Here is a 15055-nt window from a genome sequence, read left to right on the forward strand (position 1 = left end):
AAAAGAAGTGCTACACGATTCAAAGGTATGACTCAGATATGTTTAACTTTTCGTCGGTAAGGATTCACTTAAATTTTTTAGTAATGGACTGGTCTCATGTGCATAGGTGTGACGCCATAAACATATGCAAAATTTTAAAGAAATTGTTGTTTTAATGTGTTCCTATTGTCTTACAAAATCTGCTTGCAGTGGCAAACATCTGTCTTTCACTTCTACCTGCGAACACTCGAAAATGAATTAAATTGGCTTTTTAAGTAGGTCTGCATTTTGACATTGACAGCATCTCACACCCCCTGGAAATTGCACATCTGGCCTGGTGTCTGCCTTTCCAATTGAATAGAAAGCTCTGCTAAGTGCCCATCGCCCGACACAGACCTTCACCCAGATCTGCGGAAGGACGCCGGGTGAAACTTTACCCACGCCTGGCAGACCTGGCTGAAGCCAGGCTAATGTCGTGCGGTGCACACAAGCGCTGCAGCTGCAGGCAACGTTGTCCAGCCTGCAGGAGGGAGTCTGTCCTTCCCACGGTGGCAGTCGACCCCTTTTTACTTTTTGGCGTAACCGAGAGGTCTCAGAGGTAAAATCTCTAGCTCTTTCCTGTTCCTGCATATGTGTAGCGAAAGATGCCTGCTTGCTAGCCATAACCCCGCACAGTACAAAGATAAACAGCATTCACAGATTTCCAGTTCCGTCAGAAGCGCCCAGCGCGTGCTTACAATCGTTGAAAACTTTATTTTTATGGTGGTATGCCGTGAATACTACTAAATCGAACACACTAACGGACAAGATCGAATAAAGCCTGGAAATAGGGGTTGACGTAGCGTTCTTCATACATAATTCTTAATGAGTGGTCGGATTTTGTAGACGAGAAAAATTTATTGGTTTCCTGTTACAAACTTACCCCCCCCCCCCCCCCCCCCCCCCCCAGTAATAGGACCACACTTTTATTATGATCTTTGTTTGATGTTGTACATGTTTTACAGTAGTAGACCCTCAAGCTATAAGAAAATGTACGTTACTACAGTTGTACACTGGACGTTCCTGAAGACTGGACGTTTCGGACAGAAATAAAACGTCTGAAGTCGTCCCTATTTATAAGTGTGTATCCACGCCACACATCCTGTGCCTGTGAAAGTATTCCCTGTCGTGCCAATGACGGTATTCTGCAGAACGGTTCTCACGCGAGGTTTCTTTCAGTGAGCAAAAGACAATATCAGTGAATGATATGCTATGGAACACCCTGAATGCGGCAAAATTTCGTAGTAAGAATTCGAACAGATGACTCTGACGATTGTGTGTGGGAGGGGGATATCGGTTGTCATAGATGGTCCGGTCTCGTGCCTCCTTTCCTTTTATGAATACAGGAATATTCTGTTCCAGTTCATATAAACTGCTAGGACAGCAAACATACTAAAATACATTTTAAACATTCATCTTTTGGATTGCAGCTCCAATCTTCCTTCCCGTATTTGCCAGTTAAGTTAAAAATCAAGGGATGTGTTAAATCGCCAATGAAATTCGTATTTACGACGTTTGGTTTGCAGATAAGTTATCAGTGCAGGACCCCTACAGATGGTCCTGCAAAACCATATAATGTAAAATCACGGTAAGAAGAAAAACGAAGAGAAGTTTTTTTTAAGGCCTCGCCCTGTTACAGCCTAAAATACGTTCACTTTTTACTGTTTTCAATAAACAAAACCCACTGATGATTGGACAGAGGTGCCGAAACAAATTTTTGGTAAAAATAAAACAGCGTTTTTGTAAAAATGGGAACGTAGATCCTATAATACGTTTTAAAACACCTAGCAACCAGAAAGTTTGGAAAAATGTACTCAACAGAAGGCTAACTTGCATTTATCGGACACTCTGTTAATCAGCTGTCGGATGATTAACGTACCGTGGTGCCCAATAGTGGAGAAAACTTTTGAATAGATAAATATTTGAAAATCAAATGAAAATAGAAGATAAACACAGCTTAAGAAATGTTTTCAATGTACCTGCTGTAAAAATGTCCCTTATATGTGTGATAACTTGCATTTTAGATTTTAGTGGAAGATAAGAGATCACCAGAAGTTGTCCATGGATAACCCCCCCCCCCCCCCCCCCCCCGAAGGGTATGAGAGTAATGTGCGTGCTCTGACAGTACGTATGTGACAGTGTAAAACGTAAGCCGGCCGAAGTGGCCGTGCGGTTAAAGGCGCTGCAGTCTGGAACCGCAAGACCGCTACGGTCGCAGGTTCGAATCCTGCCTCGGGCATGGATGTTTGTGATGTCCTTAGGTTAGTTAGGTTTAACTAGTTCTAAGTTCTAGGGGACTAATGACGTCAGCAGTTGAGTCCCATAGTGCTCAGAGCCATTTGAACCATTTTGTAAAACGTAATCATCATCAATGGCGATTAGTTCAAAGGTAAAATGTTTTCGATGGTCTGAGCCCCAGTCATGCAGAATTTGCACGCAAGCAATCGTCAGCAGTTAATGACACCTAGCATAAAGTTAACTATCATAGAATGATAATCGTATCTGTTAAGCAAGCTTAGTTGGAATCGACGTCCAGCCAGCTTAAAGCCACCGTTACTGCCGCAGGTGTCAGCTCTCTGACTAGATTTTGCACTCTGTACTTCCGCAAATCACCTTCAAATTTAATCGTGTATTGTTTCTACTACACTGTTAATGCACAAGAAGTAAAATTTCGTTACTTGATAGTCTTCTCATATTGCAATTTTAATGACTAGCAATGTGTGCGTAGACGAGAACATCGCGTGTTGCGCAACGATAGTGTCACGCCAGTGAACTGGTTGGGACAGGTTGCTCATTTGTGTGGGCTGAGAGAGAACGCGTCAGCTGATAAAACGAGCTTCCGCCGTGGAATGTACTCTTCTTCCCTTCTAGATAACTTGATATGGCCCACATATGATTTCCTAAATCTCCACCTGCGCTTCGCAGTGTTTGTATCAGAGCGTGCAGTGTACCATTCTGTTCCTTTCTTCATTCTTCACTAGCGGGTGGCTCGAAGGGAGGTTTCAGTATCAGTACCCCTATCCAATACCCCAAGGTTTTCTTAATTTTGCCTTCGCGGTGCATTACACGAATTGTAAGATCGAAGTAGCATGCTTCCTTAACCCGTGTTGGAATAAGTCATCTCGCAGTTTTGAGAATCACCATTTGCAGCGCACAGCGACTTTCAGTCTCTCTGCAGTTCGCGCGTCTGTGTGTCGCTCTCATGCAGACTATGCAAATCCGTCACGAAGCGCTCAGTAACTTTGGCAGATAGTTTTTAAAGGTAGGTAATCCGTCTATTTTTGACACGTAACATCAGTTGTACGAAAGTCGTGGGTGCGTACTAGAAGTAGCGAAAGAGTCACACCGATGTTGCGTCGACCACATACCTCATCCTGTCGGGACGGTTATATCGGTTTTTCAACGCCAAATTAAACCCGAATGTTAAAACTGCTCAAAATAAGCGGTTTCTGAAATAACCGATTTTCGGTTTTTTATTTCTATTATGTCTTGTAACAAACGTAGAAATCGAGGAAAGATTGACTCCCTCAATTTCAAGAGACGGAGAATCAAAATATTAAATAGGTAAATAAAACTTAGCTCATCCGCCGTTCATTGCTTTTCGAGGAAAGTGATGAATCATTGAATACTAAAAAGCATCACAAGTGTTTAATTTTTTTTGAATCTCTGCTCAAATATCATTTTGTAGTCGAGGATCATACCACTGTTTGGACATTACGAATAGGCAGCAAGTGTGCAAACAGAGGTTAATTTGCCATTTTAAAAGGCTACAAGCAGATAGTACGTAGATGCAGGCAGCAGATCAGACACTTCTGTTTTTATTGTAAACTTTGAAAGATCCCGTTCGTAACCTTGTAAAGCAAATCGTGCGTTGTGCTTCACTGACACCGCCCTTCGTAAAATACTTTCAGACGAGGGATGGTCATATTCTGTAATACAACTAATACTTGACAACAACGACGACAACAATAAAAACAACAAGACTCTGCCGTATAAACCAGATGGGTCAACTCGGATACTAAATTTTCTCTAGTACCATTAAATACGCTACGCCACATGGTAACAGGTACGGTATTATCTCAGCAATGCTGTACAAGTTCATACGCCATGCGTTCGTTGCTCATTTCTGTCCGTATTGTTGTTAAAATAGCGCTGATCGCTTTTACCATTTTCTATCATAACGCAGTGTTCCAAACGAATGGAAATTTTAGTAATATAAATTTCTCGTTTTTTAAAAAGGTTTATTTAATAAAAAATAATAGCGCTTCTGTTATGGATCATTGATATTTCGGTTTTTCCGCCGAGTTATTAGTAAAAACAAAAACAAAACAAAAAAACTCCTGTTATGACAGAGACCAAATACGGAAAATACCGGTTATTCAGAATTAAAAGTTAACCGGTCGGTTTTTCCTGTCTCTACTGAATAGGGACTCCCAACAGTTAGTGTGTGTTAAGGCCCGTGGCGAAATCATTGTTTCTGCTTATGATTCAGATCCCCCGAAGCCTTTGACCTCTGATAATGTGAAAAGGAGTCGTCAATCTCTATGCCGAAAATCTAGAGTACCAAACGTCTAAACTGGTGCACGGTCCCAGTTGCAGGTTGCCTGTCTTAACGGTTTCTGGGGGCACCAAACATTTGATCTTCAGTATTTCATATAATTATTGACATAATTCAAAAATTTGGAATGCTGTCATACAGAGGTATAACTTAGGTTAACGATTTAACATAGAAAGGAAAGTGTTACTGCCAGATATTGTGTTTATGTATTTGGGCAACTCACAGCACGCAAATACCTCGACTATATTCATCCAGTGTATTCGAAAATAAGAGCACTTCCTTTGTTGCAACAAACTTTACCCGTAATTTCAAACCCTTTGGAAACTTTTTCTCGCTGATATCCACACAACATTATGAAAGGAAAAAAGTTCATCGCTTACTGAATTTTAGTTTTTCGTGCTGTACAAAGGCATGACGTTCTAATTTATTACTCCTTCATGGTGTGGGTTCCTGGTATCATGTCCTAGTTCATGAACCACGGGCAACGTATGAATGGCCAAGTAAGTGGTCCTGACAGTCGGGATACCAGTTACTTTGGAATAAGGCTGGGCATCTCGGACATACTCCGAGTCGTGGCCACCTTTGCGCTCAGACGGCAAAGACTACCAAATCCACCGGTTAGTCCCTCGACCGTTAGGGGTAAAACTCAATGGGACACTGGGCAAGTAAGGCTAGCAACCTGCTTCCCTGGTACTATAAATACGATGCTGGCAACAATCAAAGCAAAATGCCTTGGACCTATGGAGGTGACGGAGTCCCACCTCTAATTGACAAACCAGGGACTCCTAAGATAAGACTCGGCAAACGAATGGTAACGAGATGGGGAGCTATTAATATCAATGGGGGCTACTCTGGGAAGAAGGTAGAGCTGGCAGAGGCTGCAAGTAAGATGGGGTTGGACGTTTTAGCTGTTAGTGACATTCGGGTAAGGGGTGAGAAAGAAGAGGAAGTGGGAGAATACAAGGTCTATCTGTCAGGAGTCAAAGCAGGAATAGGACAATGGGGTGTAGGGCTTTTCATCACGAAAGAAATGGAACCCAGCGTAGTTGCAATAAGGTATGTAAACGAACGACTGATGATAGATTTGACAGTGTCTAGCAAGAAAATTAGGATTGTGTCAGTATATTCACATTGTAAAGGGACAGATCAAGATAAGATGGATAGTTTTTATGACGCACTCAGTGATGTAGTTGTTAGAGTAAAGGACAAGGACAGTGTTCTGCTCATGGGTGAATTTAATGCCAGGATTATAAATCGAACAGAAGGGTATGAAAAGGTTATGGGTAAATTTGGAGAGGATATGGAGGCCAACAGGAGCGGGAAACAACTCTTGGATTTCTGTGCCAGTATGGGCTTAGTAATCACAAACTTCTTTTTTAAACATAAGAACATTCACCAGTATACTTGGGAAGGCAGGGGAACCAGATCTGTCATTGACTATATAATAACAGATCAGGAATTTAGGAAGGCTGTGGGGGACACACGTGTATTCAGGGGAGTCTTTGATGACACTGATCACTATTTAATCTGCAGTGAAATTGGTATTGTGAGGCCGAAAGTGCAGGAGGTCCATGTGTAGGAGGATAAGAGTGGAGAAACTTCAGGATAAGGAAATCAGACACAAGTACATAAGTGATCTCAGAAAGGTACCAGTTAGTTGAATGTAGTCAATTGCAGTCACTGGAAAAGGAATGGACAAGGTACAGGGACACAGTACTAGAAGTGGCGAAAGAATGTCTTGGAACAGTAGTGTGTAAAGGTAGGATGAAGCAAACAGGTTGGTGGAATGACACAGTCGAGGCAGCATGTAAAAGGAAAAAGGCATATCAATAATGGTTACATACATGAACTCATGTAGACAGAGAAAGTTATGTTGAAGAAAGAAACAAAGCCAAACAGATAATTACAGCATCCAAGACGAAATCTTGGGAAGACTTTGGAAACAGGTTGGAGACTATGGGTCAAGCTGCTGGAAAACCATTCTGGAGTGTAATTAGCAGTCTTCGAAAGGAAGGTAAGAAGGAAATGACAAGTATTTTGGACAGCGCAGGAAAACTGCTGGTGAATCCTGTTGATGCCTTTGGCAGATGGAGGGAATATTTTGAAGAGTTGCTCAATGTACGTGAAAATACGAACGGTAATGTTTCAGATTTCGATGTACAATGGGACAGGAATGATGATGGAAATAGGATCACATTTGAGGAAGTGGAGAAAATGGTCAATAGATTGCAGTGCAATAAAGCTGCTGGGGTGGATAAAATTAAGTCGGAACTCATCAAATACAGTGGAATGTCAGGTCTTAAATTGCTACACAGGATAATTGAAATGGCCTGGGAGTCGGGACAGGTTCCATCAGACTGGACGAAATAAGTAATCACACCAATCTTTAAACATGGAAACAGAAAAATTGTAACAACTACAGAGGTATCTCTTTGATCAGCGTCGTGGGTAAAATATTCTCAGGTATTGTTGAAAGGAAAGTGCGAGTATTAGTTGAGGACAAATTGGATGAAAATCAGTATGGGTTTAGGCCTCTTAGAGGTTGTCAGGACCAGATCTTTAACTTACGGCAAATAATGGAGAAGTGTTACGAGTGGAACAGGGAATTGTATCTATGTTTTATAGATCTAGAAAAGGTATATGACCGGGTTCCTAGGAGGAAGTTGTCTGTTCTACGTGATTATGGAATAGGAGGCAAACTTTTGCAAGCAATTAAAGGTCTTTACATAGATCGTCAGGTAGCAGTTAGTTGACGGTAAATTGAGTCCATGGTTCAGAGTAGTTTCAGGGGTAAGACAAGTCTGCAACCTGTCTCCACTGTTGTTCATATTATTTATGGATCATATGTTGAAAACAATAGACTGGCTGGGTGAGATCAATATATGTGAACACAAAATAAGCAGTCTTGCATATGCGGATGACTTAGTTGTGATGGCAGATTCGATTGAAAGTTTGCAAAGTAATATTTCAGAGCTAGATCAGAAATGTAAGGACTATGGTATGAAGGTTAGCATCTCCAAAACGAAAGTAATGTCAGTGGGAAAGAGATATAAACGGATTGAGTGCCACATAGGAGGAACAAAGTTAGAACAGGTGGACGGTTTCAAGTACTTAGGATGCATATTCTCACAGGATGGCAACATAGTGAAAGAACTGGAAGCGAGGTGTAGCAAAGCTAATGTAGTGAGCGCTCAGCTACGATCTACTCTTTTCTGCAAGAAGGAAGTCAGTACCAAGACTAAGTTATCTGTGCACCGTTCAATCTTTCGACCAACTTTGTTGTATGGGAGCGAAAGCTGGGTGGATTCAGGTTACCTTATCAATAAGGTTGAGGTTACGGATATGAAAGTAGCTAGAATGATTGCAGGTACTAGTAGATGGGAACAATGGCAGGAGGGTGTGCACAATGAGGAAATCAAAGAAAAACTGGGAATGAACTCTATAGATGTAGCAGTCAGGACGAACAGGCTTAGATGGTGGGGTCATGTTACACGCATGGGAGAAGCAAGTTTACCCAAGAGAGACATGGGTTCAGTAGTAGAGGGTAGGAGGAGTCGGGGTAGGCCAAGGAGAATGTACCTGGATTCGGTTAAGAATGATTTACAAGTAATAGGCTTAACATCAGAAGAGGCACCAATGTTAGCACTGAATAGGGGATCATGGAGGAATTTTATAAGGGAGACTATGCTCGAGACTGAACGCTGAAAGGCACAATCAGTCTTAGATGATGATGATGATGATGATGATGACGATTCACTGCTGACACTATCTGCAGTGCATTTTGCGGACGATATCCACATACATCACTGAACGTACCTGTAGAAAGCATCACTGTAAGACACATTTTTGAGTATGACATAAAAATTGTGATGCGTGAAAAACCAACTTTAGCTTAAAACGGAGCGCAAGTTACTCAGACTGTACCCATCCAGAGTTTCGTAATTACAGCACTTAGCAACTTCCAACAAACTATTCGTAAAATAATTAGAAGTTCCACGCAGTTCTATACGTAGGGGGTTCGATTATTTACAAAATCTGAGTTTTATTGGCTGTTTCGGTTAAGAATGAATTGTGCATTAGCGTCCTAGTATTCGTCCGTGTAATTCTGCTCATGTTCACTGGGCGCTATCTTAATTTTTGAGCCAAGCAACGAGTTACTTGCACCGGCTTCGTACTAGTATAACGCTACTGCAAGTTGACTGCAAGTCAAATACTAGATCTCGCTCATACGATTTCATTGGTCTTCTCTGTAGAAAGAGGTCAGTGGCATGTCGCATGTTAGTCAGATCGTGAAGACTTTCACATTTGCCTTCCCAGGACTTACTGCTTTGTCTCCTGTAGCAATTTCTTATCTGCTACGCTTCCTTACTCACGGCTAAGAAGTTACCTCGGGTGAAGGAGCATAATTACACAGTAAATCTCGTGACAGTATGGGAGGTACAAGGTCACACGACGTTGGCAAATTTACATAGCCTTCTCGTCATTGCACAGGTGGTGTCTGCATCGTTTCCCCGTTACGCAATTGTCTGCGTATTTAAAGCTTCTTATCTTCTACGTGTAGTGATCTGTTGCAATATTTCTAAGATTTCCAGTGACTATAATGAGTGATAAAGTCTATTAGATATCATTTTACATGGAAGTGCCCTAGTTTTTTTATCAAAATGCTTAACATGCAGTGTGTACTCGGATTTAAGCCATAACACATTTCCGCAGAAACGATTTGTCGCTCCACTGTGGTGAATAATGAAAGAAACAACTGAATTAGTTGTATAGCCATCCATGGAAAGTAACCGTTGAAAAAAATATGTAAAACTGTGTGTCAACGATTTACGGTAGGCCGTGAGTTCGCCAACGTTGCTCTTTTAGGAAGAGAGTGTAATGGCGAGTAAATGGAATCAGATCCTGCACAGGCTTTTCATAACCATTGCTATCTTATTTTTTCAGTGGTTAAAATACATCGCCGATTTTTAAAAACGGAAAAAGAACCTCGCCGAAATTAACAACATGACGCGGAACAAGTTTCACGTCCACGCAACTATTGAGTGACGAGCAAAAAATTGAGGCGATTGTAGAAATTTACATTGCGCGTAAGAAGAAATATTTGAATGAAAGAAGGAAGAAATATCTTCGGTCGGATGTACCAGTGACTGAATATATTAGGAAAAACAGGGAGAAAACAAGAACGTGATAAGAATATACGAGGATCTCATATGAGAGGTGCAGGAACAAATTAATAAAGTGTCCACACTCAGAAGCGAATTAGAGCACAGTCGGAAACGTATCGTCAGTTAAATGCCACTAAGGGTGTTTGTGTGTGGGTGGGGGGGGGGGGGGTGGGGGGGGAGGAGGAGGAGGAGGAGGAGGAGGAGGAGGAGGAGGGGCACTACCATAAATGAAAGAAATAGTAAAATGGCTTGGATATTCATTGAAATTTAAAAGAAAATGTAAGTATGTTACGTAACATCATGAAAAGGCTTCTAAGATTTATTATACTTGGACATTAATATTCTGCAAAATTGTAGTGACAAACAGTCCAGACGCGGAAACTGTGGGCGTGGCTCTTGGTCCTGGTGCCTAGTATTTCTCGACGTCGGCGGTAGGTGGCAGCAGCGACAGGGGACTGCGCCGCCATGATTATAGCAGAGACGGGGCCAACGCCATCTGTTATCAATAGACAGAACTGAAACAGAACAAGTTAACACAAACATCATAGTTTAATAGGATTGTGCAGGCGTCGGTCTTTATTATAGGAAACAACTCGAGAAGTTAGGTTTCGCATTTGAGGCTAGATAAGTGTAAGGCGTTTTCTTCTTCGCCAATTTTCCACTGCTGCGCTCTTGTTTGAAATGTTGCCAGTACCCTGCACCATGACAAAGTGGCTCATTCGGGTGGCTTGTCATTTAACATACCATTAACTAGAAGTAAATTGGCCATGCCTAAGTTAAGGTTAAATTAGCACGGTGCAGTAAATTGCTTTGTTTTGCGTGAGATAATACAAGATCTTCGTACTTAGAAAACAAACATGCCTTAATCATGGTAATTGTTTTTTTCAGTAACGTAGCGCTCCCAGGAATTTGTAAATTCATTCGGATGATCATACAAAGCAACACCCGTGTAGGTGGATACTGCAAAAAGTGCGCCCCTTACTATAAGAATATTATTAGTTTGATTTCTAGATTTCTGAAGCTAACGTAATTGTTCATGCGTTTAAGGTTAGCAGAAAGTTTATCAGGCGTCAACACTAAATTCAGTAGACACATTCTCTTACAGTGGCTCTCTGTGACCGTTCACACTTCACAAGCAGATACGCCAGGGAATATTGAGACAGTTGGAAAACACTTCCAGATCTTTCTTCGAAGATCGATGTAGCTAACACAAATGTCCGTGATGTACACTATAACACTACTTTCATCGACATATTAGGCACGCAGCCCAGCGGAGTTAGGGACAATATGTAGCGCGTGGCGTGGCACAATTCTTGCATCTAGCTTGCAACACACACACACACACACACACACACACACACACACACACACACACACACAGGGCAGCGCCTACCGCAGACACGACGTAACTGCTTCGTACGACGTGCCACGTGAATGACAGGTCAATGCGGCGTGCTCTACAGTTGACACGCACGACTGTGCTAGCGACACTTCACGAACGTTCCTGCTGTGATTGAGAGAGCCTCTCAACCTTGGAAAATGAGAGGAGATCCTGATTTCAATATCCATTATGTTGGTGTTGTCCAGAAATACCCGTGTATGTACGACTGCAAAAGTGCGGAATACAGCAACAGGAACGCTCAAGATATAGCTTGGGAAAGTGTCAGAAACAGGTACAGTAATTATAATTCGTTTAATTTATTTGTGCAATCGGAAGAAAATAGAAATGCGAATGTGGTTTCCTTTAAAAACACGTCTGCAAATCATTGTACGGATTTGCTGGATGAAATACTAAATCCTTTAGCTATGTAGCTGCATATTGTTGGCTTGCTGTGTTCCGTCAAGACAATGCTCCACTTGGGCTAACAATTAAGACAAATTACAGAGCCGATTTCTCAACTCTAGAACATTGTTTGTAGGTCTGGGTTTCCTTCATGTGGACTGGAGTTCTGGTAGGGCTGGTTACATTGTGCTTCACGGATGACAGAATATACACCATCGTCAATATGTATAAAAGTATGTATGTGGCTAACATACTGATTTTATTCGCGTCACAGTTTATTGATTTTCCAACACCCGAAACTTAAAAAGTATCGTATCGAAAGAATATTTTACATACCTAAGGAAGGAAAACCTTTGTAACCATAAAATGTTTGTACAGGTTTAGCGGGAGCTTTACTCTGATAAACTTTCCGTTTGTGCTACTAATACAGTTCGGTAGATTCTATACTTCCCAGGAAGATCGAATTTCTTGCCAGTTTCATGACTTGGTCAGATATTCAGCCTGCAGATTTTCCATTTTGCCTTTGGTGTTTCGACCACAATTCGAAGAATTGTATGTCCTCGGAGAACATAATAAAAAAAGCCGTGAGAAAGCATACAGTAGCAAATTATAACGGTGAAATGTTAGTACCAAGATAGGTGTACTCCAAAGTTTGTGTTTTCTATTTGTTGCAGTGGAAGATTGTCGAGAACGATGGAAGAATTTAAGGGGGAGCTACACTAGACATTTGAAGTCTGCATCTGGTTCAGCATTTAAAAAAAGAAAACCTTATTATCTTGCCAAATACATTAAGTTTTTACAGCCATTTACGAAGACTCGCAAAATGAAGAGCAGAATTTCAGTCGCAAGTGCGGTGAGCATTTCACCAGAACACAAACAAGAAGTTGCGCACGAGCGCACTGAAAGTGGTAGTGAATGTGGCGTTACAACCCAGTGTGACCGTGCCAGTCAGTCAAGAAATAAGTCACTGTCATGTATCGAACACTGTACATCAGCTACAATTGAACCAAAAAGACACAGAAAGGTCAGCAAAACAGATTCAATGTCCGTTACAGATGTCGACAAGTCATCGTATGAACATTTACAGCTGAAGAATCAGTCTGTAAAGATTGCATGTACCGAGAGTAACAAAAATGAAGATCCAGATTTGGCTTTTTTTATAAGTGTTCTTCCTGATATGAAAGAAATGAATGGGGATTAAAAAAGGCGCTTCAAAATTGGAGTTTTAAATTTGGCTGGGCAGATCTTAAGTGAGGATAAGTGATTGCTACCACAATCTTGTGCTCACCACAACCCACTGCTCTCTTCATCATTGTCATCTACATGAACTATATAAGGATATCCAGAAATTGAGGAACGAGATGTGGAAAGCTCTACTTGCACCGAATAACGGACGTCCGTATGAAATATCGCCGTAAATTGATGTTAGGATAAGCTTAAAATTTTTAAATCACCCATGGACGGAACTATACGAACTGATAAAGTATCTGGGCTTCTCCACAGTTAGTGATTCTCGAGGAAGACTCATTACTATAACTATATACAGGCCTATAATTCAGGTTTGTTGCATATACGCAAAAAGAGTACCTTAGCTGTATGTGCGGAAATGCTAAACTTCTACTTCGTCTGTGCATTGCAATACGTACTTATCATGTAATTAATCATCCTTATGTTACACAGTGTCTGTGGAAATTTGAATGATGCTGGAATTTGTACATTGGTAACCTTACGTAACGTCCCACCATAGCATCTGCTAAAATACTGTAATACAAAACCATCATTAAGATGACTGTTGACTGTATGTAAAAATTCAGAAACCAATAAAAATTAAATAAAAAGCTAGCTGCAGACCACAAATTTATATTTCAACAGCCGTAACCGTGACAGCCAAATCAGCATTGTCAAAGACAGCAAAATTTGGCACAATGAAAGAGTTCTGTAATAGAGCTATTAAATTACATTGCGTGGCCTTACATTTTTTGTAAATGTCCGCTGCATCTGAGCCATACTGTTCTATTACCCACTACCACTAGATCGAAAGTAAACCATACTTAGAAACATACTGCTTACTCAAAAATGAGGTAATGAAAACTTATTTGTCAGTTTAATTAGTGTTAATTATGACCATTAACAGTGGCGCGTAAATTACGCTTAAAACTAAAATTGAATATATTCTTGAAACTGTTTCATTAATATGTTCGCTTGCATGGCCTTCTTCTGCAGCAGCTGATAAAAACAATTATTACTGATTTTTCCGTCTTAAGCTTACTGGAATTAAAGAGAATTTTACACCAGGCGTTTTGCCTTTTATTTACAAAGTATTTCTGTGTTTCTATATTTTTGGTTGTTTCAGATTAAAAACGGCGTTTTGTGTTACAGCTTAAGATGGAGAGACCAATAATAATTTGTTTGTCATTAATTCTTGCTTTTCTTAAGTTATTAACAGCTGCTCTTCTGCATACGCTGAGACTCTGAATTTGGTATCATATTTGGAAGTCGATGCTCTAACATTTCTGTGCAACAAATCAAAGGTATCTCATTTCATTCTGTAAAATGACCGAAATCTTTCGAAAAGCATAAACTCTTTTAAGACACCTTAAAAGTACCAGTTTTTTCACAACGATGCCAGTTACGTTGTAACCAACATCTTTGCGGCTTTTGTTGATTAATCAAGTTGATTGAAGCCAGAACATCTTCAGCATCCTGCCACACTGCTATCACTCAATCACTTCTATTTTGCGTTGAGTCACACACATGTCATGCCTCTGCCATGTATCTGCGACGACGCGGCTTAATGTCACTTGTCACGCCACACGGCCGACTTAGATACTCTAGTCGGCCGTGTCAGGCCACGTCGGTTAGGTTCACTTTTCAAGCAAGAACTGAACGAATTTATTACTTAGACATTTACGCGCAAAATCGTTTGTAAGCTGGTAGACAGGCCAGAGGACAAAACAGAACGCTTGGTCTAAAATGTCAAATATTCGTTAGAAACTTCAGTTCTCGCTAGTGTGTTAAATATTGACATTTAGCAATTAACTGGAAGAGCTTTCTATTATACATCATCGTGCGGTAGTCTGTTTATTCCTTCTCAGAAATATTAACCCGAAGATGAGTATCGTAGCTGTTTGTACGAACAGCACTAAGGTACTCTGAAGCGCAGTACACTACAGTACAGACTTAGAGAAGGATGCAGTGATAAGTCGAAGTGAAGGATATACTGTATTTGGAGGTGATACAGCGTGTAAGGCTGTAGCTGTACAAAGAAAATGAAAATTCTGAGCACTGTTTTGTTTTGGTAAAACGGAGTGCACAGATATCGATTCTTATCGAAAATCAATAAGGAGAATCAGATTACGTTATGCATTTTATCAGAAAAGTTTTAAAGTTTTTCCCTAGTTTCCTCACGTTAATTGATAGATTGATTTCGTATGTTCATCCAAGTTATTTCCAATTTTGCTTAATAATGGCAAGGTCGACGTGATCAAACACACGAAGACGCATTTTTTGAGAGATTTGTGAGCTGTTACC

At 40.8% G+C, this 15055-nt stretch overlaps 1 protein-coding gene and 1 long non-coding RNA gene across 3 annotated transcripts in view; one reads left to right on the top strand and one right to left on the bottom strand.

Moving 5' to 3' along the window:
• LOC124620374 (reticulon-1-like) overlaps positions 1-15055 on the top strand; it is a 387596-nt gene that overhangs the window by 260444 nt on the left and 112097 nt on the right. The gene's annotated exons all lie outside the window — the stretch shown is intronic.
• The window catches only part of LOC124620376, a 73491-nt gene continuing 68482 nt past the window's right edge, over positions 10047-15055 (bottom strand). The window contains exon 2 of the long non-coding RNA XR_006980174.1: positions 10047-10237. This is a non-coding gene — a long non-coding RNA (uncharacterized LOC124620376). The remainder of the gene's footprint in view (positions 10238-15055) is intronic.

The sequence above is a fragment of the Schistocerca americana genome, chromosome 6, assembly GCF_021461395.2.
Source record: "Schistocerca americana isolate TAMUIC-IGC-003095 chromosome 6, iqSchAmer2.1, whole genome shotgun sequence".
In the NCBI taxonomy this organism is placed as follows: domain Eukaryota; kingdom Metazoa; phylum Arthropoda; class Insecta; order Orthoptera; family Acrididae; genus Schistocerca; species Schistocerca americana.